General features: G+C 43.3%; 1 pseudogene; it reads right to left on the reverse strand.

Annotated features, from left to right (window-relative positions):
* Positions 1 to 13,593: 13,593 nt before the first annotated feature.
* On the reverse strand, positions 13,594 to 14,308 carry LOC136120569 (histone H3.3C-like; annotated as a pseudogene).
* Between the last annotated feature and the right edge of the window lie 466 nt (positions 14,309 to 14,774).

The raw sequence follows: 14,774 nt of genomic DNA on the forward strand, positions 1-14,774 counted from the left end.
GGGCTTCTCATTGTGGTGGCTTCTCTTGTTGCGGAGCACAGGCTCTAGGCGTGCAGGCTTCAGTAGTTGCGGCACACAGGCTCAGTAGTTGTGGCTCATGGGCTCTAAAGCGCAAGCTCAGTAGTTGGAGCACACAGGCTTAGTTAGAACGCAAGCTCAATAGTTGTGGCACACAGGCTTAGTTGCTCCGCAGCATGTAGGATCTTCCCAGACCAGGGCTCGAACCCGTGTCCCCTGCATTGGCAGGAAGATTCTTAACCACTGTGCTTCCAGGGAAGCCCTGGGTTTTTTTTTAAGAGTAAACTTATTACTAGTCCAGCGTTTTAATATTTCGTTCGTCTGGTTGGTCTAACAAAGAACCTAGCCGACTGTCCTTCTGTAAAGTCCTCCTTGTAGGCTTTTTTGAAGTACTGTACATATTTGCAATTACATTGTGCATAGATTCTTAATGGGTAGTTTTCTTTTGTCAGTCTACAACAAACTGCAAATTCCTTGTTTGTAATGTAAATGATTGCCTACATTTTGTTAATATGTTTTCATTTTTTTATTTTTATTTTTTTATCTTTTGGCTGCATTGGGTCTTTGTTGCTGCGTGTGGGCTTTCTCTAGTTGCAGACAGCGGGGGCTATTCTTTGTTGGGGTGCATGGGCTTCTCATAGTGATGGCTTCTCTTGTTGCAGAGCATGGGCTCTAAGTGCACAGGCTTCAGTAGTTGTGGCATGTGGGCTCAGTAGTTGTGGCTCACAGGCTCTAGAGCACAGGCGCAGAAGTTGTGGCACACGGGCTTAGCTGCTCCACGGCATATGGGGTCTTCCTGGACCAGGGCTCGAACCTGCGTCTGCTGCACTGGCAGGCAGATTCTTAACCACTGCGCCACCAGGGAAGTCCCTGTTAATATGTTTTTATTCCTATGTTTTCTATTAAAAATTTAATAACACTTCCAAGACAAAAAATTACAAGTTTATGCTTTGAAAAATTTATGTAATTAAAATTTCACTAAACTAATCTTTCTAGTTTAGGAGTTATTTGGGTTTTCACACTGGAGTTGCTCCAGTAAGCATCAGAAGTGTAAGATGCTTAAAATTGCTACACTACTTGATTGGTTGGGGGTTTGGGTTTGAGGGTTCTTTGGTTTTATTAAAAAAATTTGTTTCCAAATTTAAAAGCATTAAATGTACTGTAAGCCTCTGATCGTTGTACAGGTGAATTGCGGTTGGTTGCCAGTTTGTGTACTGTTGCTTGGATGCAGCACAGCCATTGGTGATGGAATGAAGGATGCATGGATCAGAAAAAAATTTTAATAAAAGAAATTTTTAAAAAGGACCCTGAAAAAAAGAGTTTTATGCATGGTCAGGAAAGACTAAGAATAGACTGAATTTAATCAAGTGAATGAATTTTGATAGTAAAGTTGTACAAAACTAGAAATTGTTTTCTTACTCTGTTAAGAGAAAAAAGTTTTCTTGAAATATCGATCTCTTTTGATAAATAGCTTGTAAAGTTTCTTTACTAACTCTTAAGCAATCTGTTGTAACTTTCTGCATTTGTCTTTGAAATTTTTTATTGTCACTTTGGTTAAATGACTATTGTTTCACAGCGACTATGATCCTACTTAGCCAAACGTTTAAAACCTTTTGGTTTTTTTGTTTGTTTGTTTTTTACCTTTTGGTTTTTTAAGGAACCTCCATACTGTTCTCCATAGTGGCTGTACCAATTCACATTCCCACCAGCAGTGCAAGAGTGTTCCCTTTTCTCCACACCCTCTCCAGCATTTATTGTTTCTAGATTTTTTGATGATGGCCATTCTGACTGGTGTGAGATGATATCTCATTGTAGTTTTGATTTGCATTTCTCTAATGATTAATGATGTTGAGCATTCTTTCATGTGTTTGTTGGCAGTCTGTATATTTTCTTTGGAGAAATGTCTATTTAGGTCTTCTGCCCATTTTTGGATTCGGTTGTTTGTATTTTTGATACTGAGCCCCATGAGCTGCTTGTATATTTTGGAGATTAATCCTTTGTCAGTTGCTTCATTTGCAAATATTTTCTCCCATTCTGAGGGTTGTCTTTTGGTCTTCTTTATGGTTTCCTTTGCTGTGCAAAAGCTTTGACGTTTTATTAGGTCCCATTTGTTTATTTTTGTTTTTATTTCCATTTCTCTAGGAGGTGGGTCAAAAAGGATCTTGCTGTGAAAACTACAAATAGAACTACCATATGACCCAGCAATCCCACTACTGGGCGTATACCCTGAGAAAACCATAATTCAAAAAGAGTCATGTACCACAATGTCCATTGCAGCTCTATTTACAATAGCCAGGAGATGGAAACAACCTAAGTGTCCATCATCGGATGAATGGATAAAGAAGATGTGGCACATATATACAATGGAATATTACTCACCCATAAAAAGAAACGAAATTGAGCTAATTGTAATGAGGTAGATGGACCTAGAGTCTGTCATACAGAGTGAAGTAAGTCAGAAAGAGAAAGACAAATACCGTATGCTAAACCATATATATGGAATTTAAGAAAAAAAAATGTCACGAAGAACCTAGGGGTAAGACAGGAATAGACACAGACCTACTAGAGAATGGACTTGAGGATATGAGGAGGGGGAAGGGTAAGCTGTGACAAAGTGAGAGAGTGGCATGGACATATATACACTACCAAACGTAAAATAGATAGCTAGTGGGAAGCAGCCGCATAGCACAGGGAGATCAGCTCCATGCTTTGTGACCACCCAGAGGGGTGGGATAGGGAGGGTGGGAGGGAGGGAGACGCAAGAGGGAAGATATATAGGAACATATGTATATGTATAACTGATTCACTTTGCTATACAGCAGAAACTAACACACCATTGTAAAGTAATTATACTCCAATAAAGATGTTAAAAAAAAAAAAAAACCTTTTGGTATCTTTGACAAACTTCCTCAAATCAAATTCTAAATGTTCTTTTGACCTCTAGTTAACTTCGGAATGTTTCAGAGGGTCCCTGAACACCTCAAAGAGAGATATTAAACTAATTAGCCTTTTTTGGTATGTTAAATTACATGGGAAATATTGTCAAATAAGTAATGATAAACCTTCTTAGAAGGTTCTAATGTTCTAGAAATTATATGAACTCCCTAAAATTTGAAATGTTGTGTTATGTTCTCAGTCATATTTCTAGTTATTAAAGTGTTATATGTCACAGAAATAGCCCAATTTCCTTAACAACTGCATTGTAATCAGGTCTTTAACCATGTTTTTTAAGTGTTTTGTCACTTATAGAGTTGTCTTACTCTGATGCTTTTACAAAAATGTTTGTAGATGACTTGCTTTTATGCTCTAAAACTAAATTTGATTCTGTAGCAAAAGGACTTCCACCTTGTATGGGGGCTATTTCACTCTTACATAAGACTATTGAAGAAATAGCAATGGGGGTATTGTTTATTTATGCTCCACCCTCAGTTGAGTCCTTCTAAACTCTCACCACACTCAGCACTTCTGTAAACCGACTAGTTTCTTATGAAGTATTGTTGCTTTCTGTAATAACCTTAAGCCTGCAACTTTGCTTCCAGAACTACAGGAAGAAGACAATCACGACTGCATTTTATTAACAGATTATCTTCTTGTTCCCAGGAATGACAAGAAGCTCCTATTGATAAGGCTAATCTAATTTGATTTACAGATGGGTTCTACTTAAAGGATAAGCAGGGGCATTATAGAGTTGGATATGCAATAACATTCACAGTGAACATAAGTGAAAGCTCTTATTTACCAGAAAAAGTCAGCACAACAAGCTGAATTAATTGCCCTAACCTTAGCTTTTCAACTTGCTAAAGACCAGCTAGCAAATATTTATACTGACAGTTGCAATGCCTTCTGGAGTGGCACACAACTTTGGAATGCTATGGGAACAATGAGGTTTTTAACCTCTTCAGGACAACCTAAAAAATGAAAAACAGATTGCAATTATTAACTGCTATACAACTGCCAAAAAACCAGTTAGCAATTATTGACACCAGGACATTCCAAACCGACACTATGGAAGCTAAAGGAAATCAGCTTGCTGATGCTGCGGCCAAACACGCAGCTTTAAATACTCACACCATAAAGCCTTGAAATTTTCTGTCCACTGCTCTCTGTTAACTGTGCTAATCCAGTAAAAGATGTCATCTATAAGCTCAAGAAATTGCTACTAAAGAAGACAAACAGATACGGTAACAAAAACGGGGAATTTTGACCCCACCACACAAATATGGTTTGGACCTTATTTTTTTAAAAAAAGCTGTAAGCGTCTGATGGAGCACGATTGTCTATCAGCCTTTGCCAGGCATTCTACTAGCATAACTCCTAAAAAGGAAAGAAAGAACTGGGGTAATAAGACTGAGGGACATGATGGATTCAAAGCAAATAAGCAAAGACCCTGTTATTGGGGGAACAAATATTTGATCACCTAATGCTATCTAAAGATTAATGATCAAAAGGGGAAAGTGAAAAAGGAAATTATATTTTAAGACAGGTAAAGAAAAGTTAAGCATAAAATTCTCTCTTCTCTCTTCACTTGAGCCTCCTCCCTCCCTAATGCATCTGCATCAAATATTAACCAGACCTCCTCAAAGATGGGAGTGCCTGCTGCTCCACAGCAAAGATCAATTTGTTCCTTTCTTCCGATGCTAGCAATGTGACTTCTTAAAGATTAGCATTCTTTCCAACTCTGTAGGTGGTCATTGAGACTGCTCAATTCGTTTGTTTACCTAGACTGTGTATCTTTGGTAGACTTTATGTAAAACGTCAGTATGTCATTTTGATGAAGGATTCTTGGTTTCAAAAATGTAAATCATTGTGTCTTTGCTAACAGTAGGACCAGTTATCAGAGCTTCAGACATCCTGTCTCCCACGTTATGATCCTCAGTTTGACTCAAATAAAATTGCCTTTTTTCTTCTTAACTTAATTGTTAACTGAATTTTCATCAACAATTGTAATTACTGTGGCCACTTCGGGGAACTTTTACATGAGACCACTTTCAGGGTTCCCAGAAAAACAGAATCCCAGAAACTCTGGAGGCAATAGAATTCATTCTTTCATTTGTATGCAGAAGCTACTAAAAGACAAAATGATTCCATAAATAGCTTCACTAAAAGAATCTTTATAATGGAAAAAAAAAACAGTAGAAAGCTTTAGCCATCTAAACGGGTAACATTAACTTAATCCATCTCCCAGCATCACAGTTTTGAATCAGCTAATCTTTTGAGTTTTGTATTATTGCACCTGACACATAGTTAAAAATTTAAAATAAAATCTACAATATCTACAAATCTACAATCTGTGTATGTCTATTTGTGTAAATCTGTTACTGTGTATCTACAGGTTTATGTATATGTAAGTATGTATGTTATGTATGTGTGATATGTTTAAAGATCTCTAATTGGCAAAAGAAAAATAAGTAATTATATAAATTATGTCATGAACTCTCAGAATTATAGAAACTAACCCAAAAGGTTTTTCAAATTCATATGTCCTGGAATAATCTTTGGTTAATATAGGCTACTTTAAGTTTTTAGGTTTCAATAAAATGCCCATGTCTTCAGAATTGTAAAGATTCCTATAAAGCAAACATAAAACTTTATCTGCGTGAGCTTACTGGTCAAATAAGCTCATGCTATCTCTATCTAACAAAATTTGTCAGCAAGAAAAATAACCTAAGATGACAGTTAAATGTCTAATATCAAATCCAAACATACACATAATACACAGCAATGTAAGTAGCTATAAGTAACATAAGTGTTTATACAAAGTTAAATGATGGATGTTCCTTGAATATCTAAATCATTTCCAAATAAGCTAATATACTGAAAATTAATTACTTAAAGGTGTACATAAAACAATATAAAAATTTTAAACTTCAGTACCTTTAATGAAGAATGATAAATGAATGTACAATCCACCATGCTTCAAAATAACTAGAGCCAACCAAACCGTTCAGGCCGCCTAAGCAAAATTAAATCTACGTTATCTCATAAACATAAGCAACACTTGAATTTATGTTATTTCTTGAAAATGCCTCTGATAGGAATTAATGTCATTCTTTGGAAATGGAACAAGGTAATCACTTATAATCAAACTGTGCAGTCTGGACAGCCCCAAAGTAATTACCAAAATTTCAAAGGTTATAAAAAGGTTCTTATTTTCACCGTAATCACATCTAGGCAAACGCGTTCTGTGAGAGAAAACCCTCGGGCTCAGAACAACCGCGGAAAGTGCCAACGAGAACAGGGGCTCCGTGCCACCCCCAAGGGATACGACTATGAGATAGGCGTGGGAGGGCGGGGCTGCGGCGATGCTAGGACCCAGTTAGCTCCAGGCCGAATTTAGGGATTCTGCAGCGGAGAGCTTCGCCACGCCCCGCACTCCGATGGAACTAGAGGGTGAGAAACCGGCGGTTTCAGTGCAGCTTACCGCTTTTGCCAAGGAAAACACCCGGGGCTGCTCAAGAAGCTGTGCTGCCGGCGAGAAAGAGTCAACCCACCTGCGGCCCAGAAACACGACCGGGTTTGGCGCGCTCCTTCGGAAACACTTCCGGATGGACGGGGAAACCGCCCTCCCGGTGCACCAATCAGAGGCTCGACCCAGAAAACAGTCCCCGGACGCTTAAAAGTACCGGGAAGGAGCGAGCGCCCGCAGGAGGCGACTACCGCTGTTGCCAGCCGGCGAGCAATCGCCGGCTCCGCAACACGGGCGGTACTGCCACGGGCAAACGACCAGCTGGGCGAAATAGCGGATATATCAGTATTTTTTTCCCTACGCTCGCTGTCCAACAAGCAAGTTGCAAGTGCAAAGCGACCAGAACTGCAACGAGAAACTCAAGGGGAAAGAGAAGCAAATATTGATAACGAACTCGGAAGTTAGGTCTTACTGCATTTTTATTCCATGCAAGAGGGCAGGTTTTGTAACCCAGAATCTTTTCACGGGGCAAGTGCCCAAAACTCCGGCTGCAATCTCAGGGTTCCTAGGCGCCGAAGATGGACCTGCAGCAGCCGCAGCTCAAGGTGCGCAGGGTGCGACCAAACCGCTCCAAGCAGCCCGAGAGGAGACGCTCGTGGCTCCACCAAGCGGGGACCGGAGGAGGGCGGCTCTCAGAAGGGGGCCCGCTGTCAGAAGTCTCGATGTCCTGCTGTCTGTCGCCGCCGCGTCTGGCAGGCCTGGCCAAGGGAAGCTGCTGGAGCACGGGGCCGTCGAGTTCCTCAGCCGGGTCCCTCTCTCCTGCGGGGGTCAGCTGGACTGGGATTGGTTCCAAGGTGCTCGGGGCTCTGGGACCGAGTCTTGGCGCTCCCGTCTGAGCCTAATTCAGCTCCAGCACAGGAGAGTGCTGCATACAAAGTAGCTGCATGTGATGGAGAAATGCCAGAATTTCCCATTTGGACTCAGAACCGAGAGACAGTGCTCACGGAGGCAGGGGTCCTGGAATTCTGTTCTTCTCTATTCGTAGCTGGGCATGGGAACCCCAGTGCTTTTCCCTCCCACTCAGACTATGCCTTCCAAACCCTGGTGCTACGGCCACCAGCCTGTCCAGAGCTGAGGACCCCACACTATAATGATAACCTCTGGGATGTATTTTCAAAATAATGCATCCATTCTATTTCTAAGGACTGCATACGTTTAGACTGTGCGGATGCATCATGATTTATTTTTCTCAGTCCTTTACTGAAAAACACGTTTGTTTTTAAATATAATTTCTTGCTTATACAAGAAACGAAATTTCCAGTCAAAAGAGTATTGATGTTGAAATGTTTAATGCATGTTGCCATATTACGATTCTAAAGATCCTATCAAATTCATTCCTACCAGTAGTGTTTGGGAGTTACTAGTTCACCAACGTTGGTTATAATGAAAAGTTTCACATATTAGCATATATTAGTCTAAATTATATCTCATTGTTTTAATTTGCATTTTTTAAAAATTTAATGAGCCCAGTCTCATCTCTCTTATTTGTTTGAAAGAGCTTTTTCTATTTATGGAATTTAACCTTTTGTAAAAAATTTAAATTATTCCCCCACTTCTTCTTGATCTTTTAACTTTTATTAGGGTTTTATTTTTTTAAGGGGAGAGAGAGCAAAGATTAACATTTGTGTTCATCTTTTTCTTTTTACGCTCTGAATTTACATTCAGTTTTGTTTGGACAACTGGGAACAGAAGCCCAGGGCAAGGACAACAAGTGGTAAAATGCTAAAGAATATGAAAACCATATCATTAACTTTGAACTCCTGAGGAAGGAGCTGTGCAAAGTACTTCACATCCTTAGTGGGTAACTATGGCTCAGAGAGTTGCCTCATCTATCTTTACAAAGTTGCAAGAAAGTAAGATGTGAGGAAATAGAATAAAACATCCTTAAATGACTAGTCGTCTGCCAAACACACAGTTGCCAAATTCCCCCTCCATTCACATTTTTTTTCCTTGACCCATAATGTTTTCAGAGTAAAAATGTTACAAAAGGGACTTCCCTGGTGGTGCAGTGGTTACGAATATGCCTGCCAATGCAGGGGGCACGGGTTCGATCCCTGGTCTGGGAAGATCCCACATGCCACGAAGCAACTAAGCCCATGTGCCACAACTACTGAAGCCCATGGGCCTAGAGCCCGTGTTCCGCAACAAAAGAAGCCACCACAATGAGAAGCCCGAGCACCGCAACAAAGAGTAGCCCCCGCTTGCCGCAACTAGAGAAAGCCCGCGCACAGCAATGAAGACCCAAAGCAGCCAAAAATAAATAAAATAAATAAATTTTTTTAAATGTTACAGAATACTTAGAGGTTTTCCTTTTTTTCCCCCATTAGAAACATGATATTGAGCAACAGAGTAATCCTATTCTTTTGTTAAAGACACATTTTCCCAAATGGTGCATACATTTACATTTATTACTTGCTTACAATAATGCATTAAACTGACAAATCTACCACTCAAAATAAATTATGAATTGACACAGTCTAATTTTCAACAGTTACCACATCAGAGACACATGATATTCGGTTCCTATTGTTCAATTTCTTTCATCACAGCCTGTGGATGAAAAATGTTGCCTACCCTAACAGCAAACAAAGGATGCTGGGGCCGTCAAGCCACCAGGCACTACAGCCACCCCAGACGGTGAGTCCTGAGGGAACTCAAGATGGGAAAGAACAGGTTACTGGCCTTAGATAGCTAAGGTGCACATCAAAGAAATGTTTTCAATGAGCCCAGACTCTTGCATCTTCCATACATAGAAAAGCGCTAAATTCACTAACTTGAAAAATAGGTTTTCTAAAAATTAACAGTAATCTTGTGATGTTCCGACTACCTGGTTTTCGTTGCAAAACTCATATATCCCGGCTCTTTCCTTACTTGTCTGGAGCGGTCCCTCAGAGCTATTTGAGAGGCTGCCTCTCCAGCTTGAAGTCCTCAGAAAGTCCACTGAATAAAACATAATTCTCAACTTTTATGTTGTGCATTTTTTCAGTCTACAAGCTCCATTTACATGCTATTTATTTTCTTACCTTCTCCCTGTTCTACACTATTTACTGTCAACCCTTCTCTTTCATATTCTCAAACCTTCCTATACTCTGATCTTAAATTTTTTTCCTGGAATTTTCTTTTCTTTGTGCTAGCTTGTTCTTGTTCCTAGGATTCCTAAGTTTAGCAGCCTTCTGGTTTCTCTTTGTCGGCTGTTTCTATCTATTCCACAAGCCTATTCTGTTGAGCCCTCCCATCCCGTGTGAGTGAAACCAGAGGCATTGTCCAATGAATGGTCTCAGCGGAAGTCTCAGGGCTCCTAGGAGCTCAGACGGCGGAGGCACAGGCTCGGCTTCCAGCAGCACTGGGCCGGGTGATGGTGGCTCCTTGCGGGCAGGAGCTGAGCTATGAGGCTTGGAAGGGTCCACACCAGGAGAGATCTCAGGCTCCAGTGCTCAGCCCCCGGAGCCGGGCGACCCCGCCTGGAGAGGTTCTGAGATCCGTCATCAACGGGTCTCCGCAGCGTCCGCCTCTCCTGGGGTCGCCTCTTATGAATCTTTACGGGTCGTAGGGGTCGGCCCCAGGCCGTCTCTGCGCCCCGCCACTGGATGCGCTGCGATCTGGGTCTGTGTCGCCGACAGTTGCAATGCACAAGTCCAGAGACCGGAAAGCAATTCTCACTGGAGGTCCCAAGAGAGCTGGCTCACCGTGGGATAGGATCAGAAGCCGAAACCCCAATCCTCCTGGTTCCCACATCCCAGACCATCCTTTAGGCGTCCCCTCCACGGCCATTCCCCTGGGCAGAGGGACCTGCGCTTCAGTCTCTACTCCAGCACTGCTAGCATGGTGCTCTGTGTCAGCTGGTCTGAGAGCTACGTGCTGGAATAGAACTTCCCGGTGGTGAGCAGCGGGCCTGGGGTTGCGCAAAAGAGTCGCCAGCGCCAAAGACGCCCCCAGCCTAAAGATCGACAGATTCTGGACCCCGCCCGAGCCACCTCTCTTGGGATCACCTGGATTTAAACTGCAAACTGCTTTCCAGTCTCTGCGAGCCTCTGCGTTAGGGTTCAGAAACCAGACCATCTCCAGGCGGGGCGCAGAGCCGCCAGTCCAGGACGGGATGCCCGCGACCCACCAGGAGCCAGAGGAGCCCCCGGGAGAGGTGGCCGCCGATGACGAGGAGCTCCGCAGCCACAGCCAGGCAGCCTCCCTCAGCAGGTGACGCTGCTTCCTAGGATGAACGAGTGGAGCCCTAGCACCCTGACGGCGGGCACCCCTCGGAGCATCGCCTGGCTCCTGCCCCGGGAGCCACCACCGCACGTCCCAGGGCTGGTGGCAGCGGATCCGACGAGCTGAGACCTGTAAGAATACGGGCTGCCTCCATCTTCGGCGCTTAGGAGCGTGAGATTTCCGCTGAAACCCTTCATTGGGTGGTCCTCGGCTATGGATATTGCAACAACATCCCTCCGTTTGCTCACACGATGAGCGACATTGTGTCTTCAAACAATGTGTACCCATTTTTTCTGCTCTTTTAATAAAATTGTCCATAAATGCGAAATTCTTCTTTCTCAGGTCTATTCCTACTTTGACTGTTGGCGATGGAAGAGGTACAGGGGTGGAGATGGCTGGTGCTCTCACTTTCCTGGACGTGAGGAGGGTGGTGGAGTCCCCTGTGCACACGGAGGTGGCCAGGTGGCTGCTTGTCACATTTGCAGATGTGCACTGGTCGTCTAGGAGATCCGGCAGACAGGATCTCTGAGAAGTCACTGGGTCTGGGATCTACCCCAACTAAGTCTTCCTGTACCTCCTAGGGTCCTAGCCCTCCTCAGGGGCCTTTCTGAGATCTTCCAGGTGCTCTGGCATCTCTACCTCATTCCTCTGGCTTCTTAATGATTTGCATCCAATTAATAGTCTGCAAATGAAAAGGGGTAGGGGACAGATCTCTGATCCTGACTATTGCGAGCGTCATGCTAGCATGGACTTCCAGAAGCTCTTTCCTCCTCTTGGTATGTGGGCAGGTGCCCTTCCTAGCCCTAGGCTTGGAGTGTGTATGAGGTGGGTGTTCAGAGTAGCCAGTGGCAAAGGAGTTCCAATTGTTGGTCTCAAAGTCAGCCTTCAAATCTGGGACCAAGACGAATGTGGCTCTGGATTCTGGTTCAGCTAGAAACCTTCCTATTGGATAATTTTCCTTCTGGGTCTAGCTAAGGAGCTGCTCTTCCATCTTCAGTTTCAATTCCTCTCCATTCCCTGCGCCCCTCATCTACCACCACTCCTGGCCCCTCCCCATATTCAGACTCCTGATGCCCCAATCCCTGGTCTAGTTTAGTGACCAGCAAAGATCAGAAGAGCTCCTGGCTTTGTCCTGGGATCCTACATTAATTAAAGTAACACATAGAAAAGAAACAAAACGTCATTATTTAAATATTTTATTTATTTCTTGATGGAAATACACGTACAAAGGGAAAACTGTAAAAGTTCAAGATGAAATATTGTGAGGAATTTTTCTTCTTTTTCCTTTTTTCTCATTGAAAAATCATGATCATAACAAAACAAACATCCTCAAAATACCCTGAACGCAGAAAGTAAACTTCAAAAATATATATTTCATTCAGGGCACCTAGATTTTTTTTTTTTTTTTTTTTTTTTGCGGTACGCGGGCCTCTCACTGCTGTGGCCTCTCCCGCTGCGGAGCACAGGCTCCGGACGCGCTGGCTCAGCGGCCATGGCTCACAGGCCCAGCCGCTCCGCGGCATGTGGGATCCTCCCGGACAGGGGCACGAACCAGTGCCCCCTGCATCGGCAGGCGGACCCTCAACCACTGCGCCACCAGGGAAGCCCATAGATTCATTTCTAAGAGGTTAATTAAAGAAAGAAGATTGTAATAAGTTAGTAAGGATGAAGATGAGTGTGTTGTCACTGTTTTATTTATTTTATGCTTTTTAGGAAACAAACAGAACCCTGGAATTGTTTATACATGCGATTTATTAGAGGAAGAAGATAACTGAAATTTGATGGAAAAGGAAGACTCAGACATCAGACTGAACATTCCTTGGGAAAAGACTCTGAGAACCAAACTGTAAACTGGCCCCTCAAGAGAGACACTGTCAGAAATCAAAAAAGAAAAATGTTGAATCAGAACACCCACCATAGCTGCTCTCTTTGGAACCATGCAGCTCACGGCATGAGGTAGAATGCTGGGTCATACCAAATATGTGGGGAATGTATGCATAGAGTAATCTGTAATCCTCCTGCACTATTGTCTGTCAAGGCTGCATTTGGTCCCGGTGAATTTAAGGTTCTTGTCTCGTCGCAAAAGAATTCGGAGATGAAGCAGGGAGCTTAAGAAAGTAAAGTGAGATTTTATTTAAGCAAGAATACACTCTCAGAAGGAGAGCAGGCAGACAGGTGAGGAGTTGCTGCCCTGGGCTTCTTTGGCAAGCCAGTTATGAGGGGCATACAAATGAAGGGGCGGAATATTCACTAGGAAAGGAGGAGTTTGGGGGTCATATTCCCTGATTTTCATCCCAGCTCCACCTTCCCGAGGGGAGGAGGCCTTTTTGTTTATTTAGCTTAGATCAGAAGTGTCATGGCGTCGGTGCATGATGGGTACCTTTTTTTTTATATAGTTTAATGTATTTTAATAGCAAACTTACAGGAGCAGCACAGAAGACAGACAACAATAAAAACATGTACTTGCATGTAGGACAACTCAGAAAAGTATAGTGAATGGATGGAATCTACTGTATGATAAAAATGCTACAAACACCGTTTAGTTTCAGTCAGTAAGAAATTTACTTGTTTTTAAAAAATCCAAATGCTGGCATTGTCCAGAAAAATTTAACACGTTTATTTATAATTGTTATAAAGTTGAACTGCTGGAACTTGTTCACTGAAACATTTTGACTTGCATTAATGCTTCATGACCCCGCATTTATGTTACGAATTCACACACAAATGAAAATGGAAAAACTGCCAATATTTTATTTCTGTCCCCTATCTTTCCACTTGCAATCATATACTTAGGTACCTGTTGACCCCGTGGGGGAAAAAATATCTAACGTTCAGAACTACCAATAACAGGAAGAAGAGAATTTGTTTTTTAAGAATGAAACGTTTCCCATCTTAGTGGATTCTTAAGCATGTTCTCCGTATACGCGGCGCGCTAGCTAGATGTCTTTTTGGCATGACTGTTACACGTTTGGCATGGATAGCACACAGGTTGGTGTCTTCAAAAAGGCCAACCAGGACTTCCCTGGTGGCCCAGTGGTTGAGAATCTGCCTGCCAATGCAGGGGACACGGGTTCGAGCCCTGGTCTGGAAAGATCCCACACGCCGCGGAGCACCTGGGCCCGTGAGCCACAACTACTGAGCCTGCACGTCTGGAGCTTGTGCTCCGCCACAAGAGAGGCCGCGACAGTGAGAGGCCCGCGCACCGCGATGAAGAGTGGCCTCCGCTCGACGCAACTAGAGAAAGCCCTCGCACAGAAACGAAGACCGAACACAGCCAAATAAATAAATAAATTTTATTTTTTTTAAAAAAGGCCAACCAGATAGGCCTCATTTGCCTCCTGCAAAGCACCAATAGCTGCACTCCGGAAGCGCAGATCTGGTTTGAAGTCCTGAGCAATTTCCTGCACCAGATGCTGGAAGGGATGTTTGCGAATCAGAAGTTCAGTGGACTTCTGATAACATCTAATTTCAGGGCATGCCCCGTACCAGGCCTGTAAAGATGAGGTTTCTACACCCCTCCAATAGAGGGCGCACTCTTGCGAGCGGCTTTGGTAGCCAGTTGCTTCCTTGGTGCTCTTCCACCGGTCGATTTGTGGCAGTCTGCTTTGTAAGAGCCATGCTATAGAGACCTTCTTACTTACCCTCCTTCACCTTCAGCTCGAGCTTGGGGAGCTAGAGAAGGCGCTAGAGTTGGAGAGCGAACGGCATCGCACAGGTGACTGCGAACATAATTGAAAAGATGATGGGTACTTCTTATCTGCAAGGATAATTTTATTGTAATGAGAGCATAATGAGCAACAGGTTACATTCAGGTGCAGGACATTCCCACCTTTCCTCACCTTTCTTTGCTTCCAGGACACATATCACGCCTAACTTGTGGTTTCCTGTCAGTCTGGAGGTTCCTGCTTTTCTTTGTCTGCCCATGGACCCCTGCTGTTTACAAGCTGCGTAATTTCCTGCCACCCGGCCCCTGCCCCCATTCCTCTGCTCCTCTAGCTACCTGCCTGCTGTAACACAATCATCCCAAAGAATGATCTGGTAGTAGTCTCTTAAATTGGGCTTATACATTTTCTGTGCCACAATT

Source organism: Phocoena phocoena, chromosome 3 (assembly GCF_963924675.1).
Source record: "Phocoena phocoena chromosome 3, mPhoPho1.1, whole genome shotgun sequence".
Classification (NCBI taxonomy): domain Eukaryota; kingdom Metazoa; phylum Chordata; class Mammalia; order Artiodactyla; family Phocoenidae; genus Phocoena; species Phocoena phocoena.